Raw genomic sequence first — 10,896 nt, 5'->3', positions numbered from 1 at the left:
AGGGTGACGTCCAGTTAAGTCCATTGCATCTGTACCTGCCCTCACCTATGAAGCTCGCTTTCATTGCTGCCACGAAAGACTTGAACGTCCTCCACGTGTCACGGAGCCCAAACAATAAGATGTTTGCCCTAGCTGTTTTCCAGGAACTTGGAGTCAGCTGTGTCTAGTTCAAGACCCAGCCACTTAAGGCTGCTTAGGACCACTGACCCTCCAACTGGGCATGCACAAGTATCTGCTTAGTGACCTTTTGTCATCAGGAGCCCCAAACGCCACCTTCAGAACTGCTAACTCCTCCGTCTTCTGAACAAGCTCCCGTGGAAAAGCCTACAGCTTAACACCTGCTCAGAACAACAATGAAACTCACCTTTTTCTTATTTCCAATCACCTTTCCGCCACGCCCCACGCCTCAGACTACGCTGCTTCCTTACCCCATAAATACCCCAGGCCCTCGCCGTCGGGGCGGTAGATTTGCGGTTTGTTCTCCAGTCTCGTTGTCCGGCTGCCTCTGCTCTTTCTCGGCTGCAAACCTCAGTGACTCGGTGTCTGGCTGCTACGCAAACTGAGCCAGGTTTAGTAACAGTTTTTACGGAATTTCCTATCGTAGTCATAGGTAAGTACAGACCCTGATAGGTGAGCTGGGTTGGAGCTGTCGTGGGGAGACCTGGGGAGAGCCCGGTCCGAGGGGGCTCATAGGCCCTGGGGTTTGGACCAAACCAGAGAGAGCAAGTTAGTGCAAACCTCAGGAAGAGAAACCAAGGCTCATCTCCCGGGGCCCCAAACAGGGGAGTAGGTCATAAACATCAACCAGACGCAGCTGTGGTCTAAGGCCTGCTGCCCTCTGTCCCTGAATCCTGCATCCCACTGGACAAGGCAAACAAGCTGACCTTGAAAGCCCCGGTCTTACTCAATCTCTTGACTTTACAGCGGAGGACTGACTTGTCCGCTGGGTTGAGAGCTGCGCCCCGTTCCTCTGACTCCAGCCGAGCTGCTCCGGGCTGCACTGCCCCACGGACTGGCTTCAAGGCTGATCGTCTCCCTCACCCACGCATCACCTGCCCCCGCCTACTGGCCAGGACGGTAGTCACTCCCCCAACGGCTTGTTCTTCACGCTTCTGGCGGCTCTTGCACTAATTGCGGAGGTAACTCAACATCCAGCCTGGGCGGTGTCTGCAATCTCCCCCAGGTTCTACCTGGTGTTCCCCAGGGGACCCCTTAAATTCAGCTACACAGCTTCCCACCCACCCCCAGGCCCGGGCAGGACTCTCGCCACCCAGTCCCTGGAGACGTCCTTTCTTCAGTCTCCGGAGAGACCCTTTCCTCAGAAGCAGGGCTGTCTCCCAGCCTCTGCAGCCATGTCCCCAATGTGCTGGGAGGCCCAGCAGGAGAATGAGATGCAGAGGAGAGCCTGCAGGGCAGTCTCAGGAAGGCTCTCTTCTCTCTGCACCTCCTCACTACCCTTCCATCCAGACTTCTGTGTACACTAGAAGCTTCCAGCAGTGACTTGGCTGAACCCCTGGCTTCAGAGCTTAGGCAGGTTTACCAGATGACCTGCCGACTGTCACCTATTCATTTGTATTGAGAATATTTTCTGGATGCCTTCTGAACTCCCTCCTGGAGTTACTGAACTGGCCCTTCGTTCTCTGTCTCCCCTGGACCCGAAGAACAAGCCCTCTCTCTTCTCTCCTCACTTCAGGCCAAACAGTGCCCATCCCCCTCCCACCCCCTGTTTCTCCGCCTCCCTTTGGGTTGGATGGAAACCTACAGGTCACGAGGCAGGAAGTGGTCCCTGGTGCTCTTCTTGATGAGCAAAAACAAGTTCTGAGACCTCAGGGAGTTTTTGCAAACCTTTGGAAATGAATCAGAAGTTTTGAAAGCTGAATCTTTAAAAAGGTCCCCCCGTGGCTGCAGCCAGATTTTGGCCCCTGGCTTGAGTTCTGAGCTCCCTCTGGTCTTGAGAAAGGGTCAGGAAGTGCCTGTGCTGTGCCCCTCCCCAGAGGGAGAGCCAAGGTAGGCAGGCTGGCTGCACCTGCAGGAGCTCGAGGCCCAGGGCTCCTCTGCCCCCACCTGTGCCTGCCCTGCCCCCGGCTCCCCCTGGAAGAGTCTATGTAGGTGAAGTTCTCTCCTGCATCCCTCACTGTCACTTATCCTCTGTCTTTCTCATTCTCCAAGGCACTCACACACCATCCCCACCACCCATGTTTCCCTCTTGGGACTCAAGCCCACCCCTTCCGTGGCCTCAGCCCATCTTCAGTATAATGGAAGGTTTGGAGCACATCCAGGCCCAGTCATTTAGAGCCACAGTCACAATTCTGCATTTTTTAACCATTGTCTACCTGCTATTCTTTAATCAACACATTCTGCGTTTAGTAAATGTATTTAAAATATGGTGATTATAAGTGGAAAACCAGCTTCCCTCGCTATAACCAGAAGGAAACAATAACAATCACCATCCTGAAAGCAACACGGTAAGTCCTGCCCGAGACACTCTTGCCTTGAAAGGGAGGTCACCTCTCTCCTTTGTTACCTTTGCCAGGTTAAGTCCTAAAATCATCTCAGGTACCATCAGGCCCCAAACTTTAGTCAACAATGAACTCCCTTTCAGATCTACCAGTTTAGGACTTCCCTGGTAGTCCCGTGGTTAAGACTCCACGCTTCCACTGCAGGGGGCATGGGTTCGATCCCTGGTCAGGGAAGTAAGATTCCACGTGCCACACAGCGTGGCCAAAAAATTAAAAGAAAAAAAGTCTACAAGTTACTTTTCTGTTTCTTTCTCCCCTTTCTTCCGCCCCCACCCCGTAATAATCGTAACATACATGCAAACACAATCCTCTGGTCTAAAAGTGCGTAAGCCAAAAAAGCGTTTTTGTTTTTGTTCTTCTTTTGCTAGCACCAGCCACGGAGCAAGACACCAGCATTGTCCGGGGAGCGATAACAGGCTGTGTTTCCAATATCTCTGCCCACTGGCCCTGACAGATACCGTGGTGGTTCCTGCCAGGAAATCCCCTCTGCCTCATGGAAAACCTAGAGGAGGAAGTGGAGTCGCGAGGACTGTTCAGGCTCCACCCCAAGATGTTGGAGTGAAACCAGCCCATCTTCTCGGGCCCGGAAGCCCACGGGCTCTGCACACGCTTGCAGGGACCCGGGAGCCTGCGACAAGACACACACACCACCGAGGCCCCGTGCGGTTGCCTCTGCACCGTGTTTTACCAGATCTGAGCTGGCTTGGAGTCCAACTACCACTTGATAAATCCCGCAGAGGAAGAACTGTTGCTACCTCCGTTTTGCAAATGAGCAAATGAGGGCCAAGAGCTCTGCCAGAGATCTAACAAGGTCAGCTTCGCTCCTGCACCCACAGTGGGCATGAGTAAGTCCTCACCAAATGTATTGCCCTTCCTTCCCGAACCCCGAGGCCACTTGTGTGTTCTGAGCAGCTGTAGGGGGAGAGCCTGGGTCGGCCTCTGCCCTGGTGCCCCCAGCCCACCCCGCCATGCCCACAGACTTCCCTGGGCCTCCTCTCCTGGTGATAGGGCGCCCTGTCCTGCCTTCTCTCCCCTCGGACCATGACGTCCATCCTTGCCTGGGCCATAGCCCCAGGGAACAGCTGGGCCCCAGTTACAGCGTTGCATCCTCACGTCAAAGACCACCTGCCACCCAACCCCTCTGCCCGGGGTGAACGGGGCTCGGCCTCGGGAGTTGGGGAGTGGGTGCCCCCCCAGCCCTTCTCAAACCCCTGGCTCTCACTTCCAGGGCCTGGTGTGTGGCTGCCCCACAGCCTAGGAGGCCTCTGTCCCCCCGCCTGCTCTGGCCTCGCAGTGGAGGGTCTTCAAGAATCTCGCATCTGACGCCTCCCAACTTTTCTCCCACCCCGGACCCCTGTTATTCCCCAAACTGTGTTTTCACCCAACAAACCACAGTTGCTGCATCATTTGTTTTCCAGATGTGATCAAAGATGGGCGGAGCTGCTCAGACGTCCCTGAGCATCAGGAGGAACTCGCTGGCTCTGCTGGGCGATGCCCTGGAGAGCCAGGGAGCTCCTTCCTCGACATGCATTTGTGAGCAAGTACTGGACACTTTTTACCCACTTATACTTGTCTCTTGTGGCTGCTGGAATGAGTGACCGCAAACCTGGTGGCTCTGTCCTCACAGATCTGGAGGCCAGGTGTCTGTGGGCAGGCGGGGCTGGTTCCCAACGGGAGGCTCCGGGGAGAGTCTTCTCCTCGCCTCTTGGGGCGCTGGTGGCTGTCTGCACCCTCGGCACACCTGGCTTGTAGCAGCAACCCTTCCATCCCTGGCCTTCCCCACTCTGTCCAGGATCTGTTTCCCAGAGAAAACTTCACACATAAATTTGGGGGGACACAAAATGCAGCCCGTAACGCTCAGTATTTCCAATAAAACGAAGATCTTTAGACCCACCTTCGTAAACGATTCTCAAACTACAGAACCGTTGAACTTCAGAAACGGGAGGAACATCAACGTCCATCCAGCCCAGGACCCGCGGGATGGGTGAGACTCCTCCACGGTCCTTCCCAAATGTCTCCCGAGCATCTTAGGGAATGCCTCTGTCCCCCGTCTCCCGAGGCAGCCCCAGACCCCTCGGGTGGCCCTGCGGTCCGGGAGCGTCATCCTGCTGAGCTGCCGTCGGGCTCCCCACCCCACCTCACCCCCTGCCCCCAGCACACATGCTGGCCCTGGGGCCGCTTGGAGCAGGTCCGAATCCCTTTCCAGGGGCGGCTTTTCAGCTGTGCAGCAGCCGCTGTTCGGGTCTTCCTGCTCCGGGCTGAACGCCCCCCCTGCAGTGTCTTCCTGGTCACTCTTCTCTGGGCAGGTTCCAGTCCGTCTCTACCCTTCACCAAGAAGTGAGACGCCCGGAAATGAAAGCAATGGCCGTGTCCATGCTGTTCATCCATCCTATGAAATCAGCCCCGCCGCTGGGGTAACAGCAATGCACAGGACGCATGGAGTCCAGCGGTCCTGACACTCATGTTCTGGCGGGGGCAGGGCGGGGGGAGGAATGGTGGATGCAGAGGAACAAGCAAGGGACAGAGCAGAGCCATGCTCCCTGGAGTGGAAGCACGACCAGCAATAGTGAGGCAGACACCCTGGGCTGAGATCCAATGACAAGGATAGCAGCTCAGGCAAGGTCCCTAAGGTAGCAGAGCCCCCCTCCTGCGCACCCCTTTCCCAAAGGCCCCACCGGCTCCTTTCTCTCTCCAGACCTCAGGTGCCTCTGAAGCAGGGCCAGCCCAGGGGCAGCTCAGCCAGTGCAGGGCCACCCAAGGTCATCGCCCTGGGAAGGAGGCTCGTCCTTAAAGACAGAGATTCCAGAATTTCAGTGGCTTTGAGGAGAGAGGATTATGTAGCAGTTTAGGCAGCCCGCACTTCTCTGGACAAGCACGGGGTCCGGGTGTTTGGTGCCCTCCCCAAAGGTATGAGGCTGCTTCTAACCAGGACGAACCACGAGCCCAAAGATGGGCACAGAGGGTGCCTAAAAGGCAGACTCTGCAGCCCTGGCTCCAGTGAACCCCGAACTCTCCCCGGGCCTGAAATGCCCACTACCCACTTGATCTTTGAAGCCCTGGACACTGAGAGACCCGGCTGAAACGTCATGTCCAGCTGCCTCTGCCCCTGGCAGGGTGAGTCCCCATCCCAGGGGGTACCAGCTCTCCAGTGGGCACCCCCTCTCCAACAGCAATCGTCTGTGCCCACGTTGGTCCCCCATACAGGGAGCTTTCAAAGTGGAGGCTTTCTTGCATCACCAGCGCCTAACACTGTGTCAGGAAATAATGGTGAAGGAAGAAAAGAGGGAAGGAGGGGAAGATGCAAGGACAAAGGAGTCCCTGAGCTCCAGCAGGAGCCCGGCTCTCGGGGTGAGTGTCGGCTCCTGTTTGCACACTCGGGCGGCTCCCATCTCCCCCTGAGCCTGCTGTGACCTTCCCCCCATCCTCACAGGCCCACGGGGAGGCGTGGGGCTCAAGGAAACACTGTGGGAGGAATGAATGAGTGAGTGAGTGAATGTCACCGCCATCACCACCTCGCTGTCGTGACCACATGGGTCTGGATGCAGGAAAACTAGACTCCTTGAGAGCACTGGCATCCCCTCCCCGAGAACTGACTTCCATCTGGGCCAAAGATCAGAAAGGCGGGGGGGGGCTCCATGTTGGCTCTCGGGGGGACAGAGCAGGTGGGGGGCCATGGGTCACCCAGCAGAGCACCGTCTGTTCCCAAAGTGACTCAGACTGGACTTGGGTGACAGCAGCCTCCCAGTGTGCCAGGGGAGGGGGGGAGGAGGGCCCTGGTTTCCCAGGAGTGGGCTGCTCCCTCTGGAGCGTGACCACCCAGCAGAGTCCTGGTGAAGGGGAGGGGTAGGGCAGCCATATTCATGACCCCAAAACTCAGAACCCGAACAGGTTGACAGAAAATGGGGCTGGATAATTTATCTAGATTGTTCCTGAGAATCTAGGGCATAGCCTGTATCTATTGAGAACATACTCTTAACAACTTCTTTTTTGGGGGGGGGGGCGGGTACTGTGAAGAGAGAAGCATTGATCTGAAATCTTATCAACTGGTACAAGTGGCCTGACATCTAAATCGTTGTCTGTCCTACCAGTTACCTGCCCTGGAATCTATTTCCCTCCTACACCAAGAGGGAAAGAACTTTGTAATGGTTAACTTTAATGTGGCATCTTGGCTAGGCTAAACGGAGCTGGGGAAACAGTGTTAATGGGTGCGTGTGTGAGGGTGTGTCCAGCAGCCATGAGCATGTGACGGGGTTCAGCAGATTTCTCTCCCCATTGTGGGTAGGCATCACCCAATCCACTGAGGGTCCCAAACAGAACAAAAAGGGAGAGGAAGGGCAAGTTCACTCCTTGGTTTGAGCTGAGACATCCACCTTCTCCTACCCTCGGACATGGGTCTGGTTTGAGCCTTCAGACTAAGATCAGGACTTACCCTGTCAGCTCCCGAGGCTCAGGCTTTGGTTTGGACTGAACTACGTCCCCAGGTCTCCTGGGTCTCCACCCACAGCAGGCAGGTCCTGGGGCTTCTCTGCCTCCTCCGTAATGCATGAGCTGATTCCTATAACAAATCTCCTTGTGTCTCTACAGACCCTACTGGTTCTGTGGCTCTGTTTCTTTGGAGAACCCGAATACAGAACAGCTGGGATGTTATGATCATATGCGGACTGTCTTCATGGTTCTTAGAAGCCGGAGCATAAGGTGCCCTCTCTCTCCAGTCACACATCTTCCCGTCGAGTGTGAAGTTGTAGAGATTCCTTTTCACCCCATCGGCAGCACGGGAACCACCTCCTCCCTGCAGAGGTCATGCCTCATGTGGGAGGGAGCCTGCCAGGTCTTCTGGCATCTAGTGCAGATGGTGGGAGGGTTTGTACTAAACCAACCCCAATCCAGAAATCCACACGCCCTGAGCTCAATGGGTTTACAATCTAGGGTAAATGTTGATGAGTTTTATTTTGTTATGTGGGGTCCTGAGGAAGGAGACTTGGCCTTGTTCACAAGGAATTACAATACGAGATGTACTTTGAGAGACTCATACTAAGAGGGAGATGTTTAGTCATTCACTCCAAGGGTATATGTTAAGGATCCACAACATGCTAGGTCCTGTTTGGGAGGGCTTCCTGGAGGAGGAGGCATTTGATATGGACCTTAGAAGGCCTGTCAGGAATAGATATAAATTAAGATTTAAAAGATACAGGGACAATTCAGTGAAGAAAATGTATTATTTAGTATATGGAATTTGAAACATCTGTTTTGACCAGAGGTAGCATAATTCATTAAAATTAATGCCTGGAAGGATTTGGAGGAATTTTTGCTTTAGTTGAGATTAGTTTTGTTTTCACCAAAGTGGTTTCACCCCAACCAGTTCCTGTAAATGTATCAGTTCAGTTCTGCTCAGCCAAATGTCAGTTTTGTGTGTGATTCACATTCCAGGCACTCGGGGTGTCGGCTCCTGTTTGCAGGACACCAGCGAACAGGTCAGCTCCGCTCTGCATCCACCCTGGCGATGAAATGCGACTGTTCATCTATCAGGTTATCGTTCGATGTTTAGGTGAACTGACCGCAACTCGAACAATTTCCAAGCCACAGTCAAACTAAAAACTGAAATATCAAACTAAACAAAACTTAAGAGAAATATTCAACAACGGCTAAGAACATCTTATCCAATGTGAATCCCTGTAATCCTGTGAAGTGTCTTTAGAAATAATTTTTTGGGAAATTGGGAAATACCAGCAAGCGGACCATTTGCAGAACTAGTCTCAGCAAATAGATTTTCAGAGGTGGCTTTTGGAGCCCCCGGTTTCCTGATGTGACCTCGAGCCGCCTTGGCTCCTGGGAGGCTTCTAGCTCGCTCTCCTTATCCTCTCGGGGTCTAGATGGGGCAGGGAAGCTTCAGGACTAGGGGCTGGGTAACCTGGGCCACCCCCCACCACCACCACCAAGGTCATCCAGGCCACCTGGAGCCAATGTGAAGCTCTTTTTCTGTCCCCTGCAGTGTCCGGTGTAAAGAGAAAGTCACTAAAACACAGGCCGGCAGATTTAAGAAGATGGTGAAGCCCTGGTCCCCACCAGACCCCTCCCCAGGGCTCCTTCCTCCAAGGGTGGGCCCACCGGGACGCCCCCTGGAAAGCAGCTATGCAGGTGGAGCCCTGCGGTCCATCCAGGTCCTTCTCTCATCCGAGGCCTGAAGTAAGTCACTTCCTATCCCAGACCCCCAGATTCCTGTTCTGTTCCCCAGGCAATAGATGAAGAGATATTTCTGCTGCTTTCTTCCTGCCTTGTGGCCCCATCGAACCCTTTTCGGCAACAGCTCGGCAGGGATGAGCCTCAGGGGTCCCACCTCTCACCCCAGCCTGACCCCCACCTCCCTGGACTGCTGGTGGCTTTACCCTTCTCCTTCCCTCTGTAAGTTCTAACCATCCATGAACTCCTTGCATTGTTCTCAGTAGAACATATTTTACACACACGAGAATATGGAGAATAAAGTAACATCCCTGTATTAGCATCCTAGAACCAGGCAGCCTAGGAAGCAAAACCTGGAGGCATTGATCAAGAGCCTCCCGGATCCCTCCTCCTCCTCCTCCAGAGGAAGCACCAGTCCTGAACTTGGAGTTTACTGAATAGTGTTTTTAAGGAAAGAAAACCAGTTTTATATTCCACAGACTTGAGCCACTGTCCTCAGAGCTTTGGGCCTCACGGGACAGTAAGATGTCAAAATTAATGTTGGGCACTTGTGGAATTCCCCACACTTCAGAGGAAGTAAGTGAAAGAAAAAAAAACTCACAAAACTATCACTTACCATCATAGTCACTTCATGAAAGAAAGGACATTTAACACAAACTATAGAAAAAGCATATTCTCAGAATTTAAGAAACTGAATACATTAGGTTCGTCAAAACGTCTTTATTTTTCTTGTTTCCACACAGAGCCTGGAACACTTCCTCCTGGACCGGCCTGGCATTTAGGAACCTCTCATTTAGAAACTAACTTCTATGACCTGCGTCCCTAAGAGGATGGGGACTTTCTTGGGGGGGGGGGACCACCCGGGGGAACCACCCCCATCCAGGATGGGTGCCTGCTGCTGCCACCGTCCCGTCCTCTGATTGTGCCCCACTTCTTGTCTCCCGCCTTATCTCCTCCAGATGCTCCAGCCCCTCTCCCCCCGGAACCCTCAGGGACAGGAGCCTCCTGCCTTTCTTCTCTGTCTCCCCACCCTCCAACCCCAGGCCCGAGGAAAGGACTTCGGCCAGACCCTGAGTCAGGGCTAGGATGGACGGGGCAGCCCTCTGTGAGGGCACGGGAGGCTGAGTGACCCACTGAAAATGTCCCCAAATGGAACAACTTCATCGATACCATAGCTGCACCTGGGTAGCGTGATACCGCTCCCACTGCACTGGGACAGAGCTGTCACTCACCCGCCCAGGTACCGGAATGAGGGGGATGGTAAAGGGCCGGGCAGGTATTTTGCAATAACTCCTCAGGTAAGCGGGCTCTGCCTCTCCCCACCCTGCGCTGAGAACCTTTGCCTTGGCTCTGGCTAGGATAATTTTCGTTGCTGTTTTTTTTTTTGGTTTGTGTTTTGTTTTGTTTTGTTTTTTTCTTTTAGCCGTGCTGCACGGCTTGAAGGATCTTAGTTCCCCGACCAAGTATCAAACCCACACCCTGGGCAATGAAAGCGCAGAGTCCTAACCACTGGCCTGCCAGGGAATTCCCCGGCTAAGATAGTTTTTTAAAAACACACAGCAACAGCACAGAAACCCAAGTTCAAACGGCACGTCAGCTTGACATGGGGGGCGGTGCTGCAGGCAGACCCTCGTCTCCCATCTCCATGTTCTGGACTCCCCCCACTCCTCCATGGGCGCTCCCCAGCCTGGGAGCCACTTCAGAGCCCCCCACCACAGAAAGGCCCTGAGAGGCTGCAGCCAAGGGGTCTGAGGGGGCCCCTTCCTCCCTGAGCCGTGTCCTCCTCAGATCTGACTGGGAAACGCCCCCCCAAGTGCAGCCCCCTGCCCTTTACCCATCACAGCACCTCTCGTCCTTCCCGTTCCCACCTGTCCTGCCCTCCTTCAGGTGGGGCAGGGCCGGTCCTCCGGGGCCACCACCTTCACTGTAGAAGATCCCATGTCTCAAAGGCAGGACAAGCACACGCGTGCGTGCATGCACTCACACATGCACGCATGCACACACGCATCTTTTTCTTTCAGCTCGAGCCTGAAGAACAGTTGGCTACATGCAAAGGATGATAAACTTCATCTGTGGTGCAGGTATGTCCCAGCCCTTGGTCCAGGCTCCTCCGGCCTCAGGTCCTGACCAGAAGCTCAGGCAGACCCTCGGGTCCCCTCCATCCCCCTCCATCCCCCTCCATCCCCCTCCATCCCCCTCC

General features: G+C 54.5%; 1 protein-coding gene across 26 annotated transcripts in view; it reads left to right on the top strand.

Annotated features, from left to right (window-relative positions):
• Positions 1 to 202: 202 nt before the first annotated feature.
• The window catches only part of LOC114904192 (calmodulin-like protein 3), a 26,400-nt gene continuing 15,706 nt past the window's right edge, over positions 203 to 10,896 (top strand). For 8 of the 26 annotated variants that reach the window (XM_029237795.1, XM_029237791.1, XM_029237792.1 and 5 more), the window contains exons 1-10: positions 204 to 610; positions 925 to 1,139; positions 2,888 to 3,364; positions 3,938 to 4,503; positions 4,726 to 5,633; positions 5,724 to 5,867; positions 7,104 to 7,214; positions 7,947 to 8,918; positions 9,440 to 9,936; positions 10,718 to 10,777. The gene's annotated coding sequence lies outside the window, so the exon portion shown is untranslated. Of the gene's footprint in view, positions 611 to 924; positions 1,140 to 2,402; positions 2,466 to 2,887; positions 3,365 to 3,937; positions 4,504 to 4,725; positions 5,634 to 5,723; positions 5,868 to 7,103; positions 7,215 to 7,946; positions 8,919 to 9,439; positions 9,937 to 10,717; positions 10,778 to 10,896 lie in introns of those variants that run through there. The other 18 variants (XR_003795901.1, XR_003795899.1, XR_003795900.1 and 15 more) reach the window with 16 other exon arrangements.

This window comes from Monodon monoceros, unplaced genomic scaffold, assembly GCF_005190385.1.
Source record: "Monodon monoceros isolate NGI ecotype Baffin Bay Population unplaced genomic scaffold, NGI_Narwhal_1 Super_Scaffold_21, whole genome shotgun sequence".
NCBI lineage: Eukaryota > Metazoa > Chordata > Mammalia > Artiodactyla > Monodontidae > Monodon > Monodon monoceros.
The sequence above is the reverse complement of the archived record's forward strand: the minus strand, read 5'-3'. Positions and strand labels throughout refer to the sequence as shown.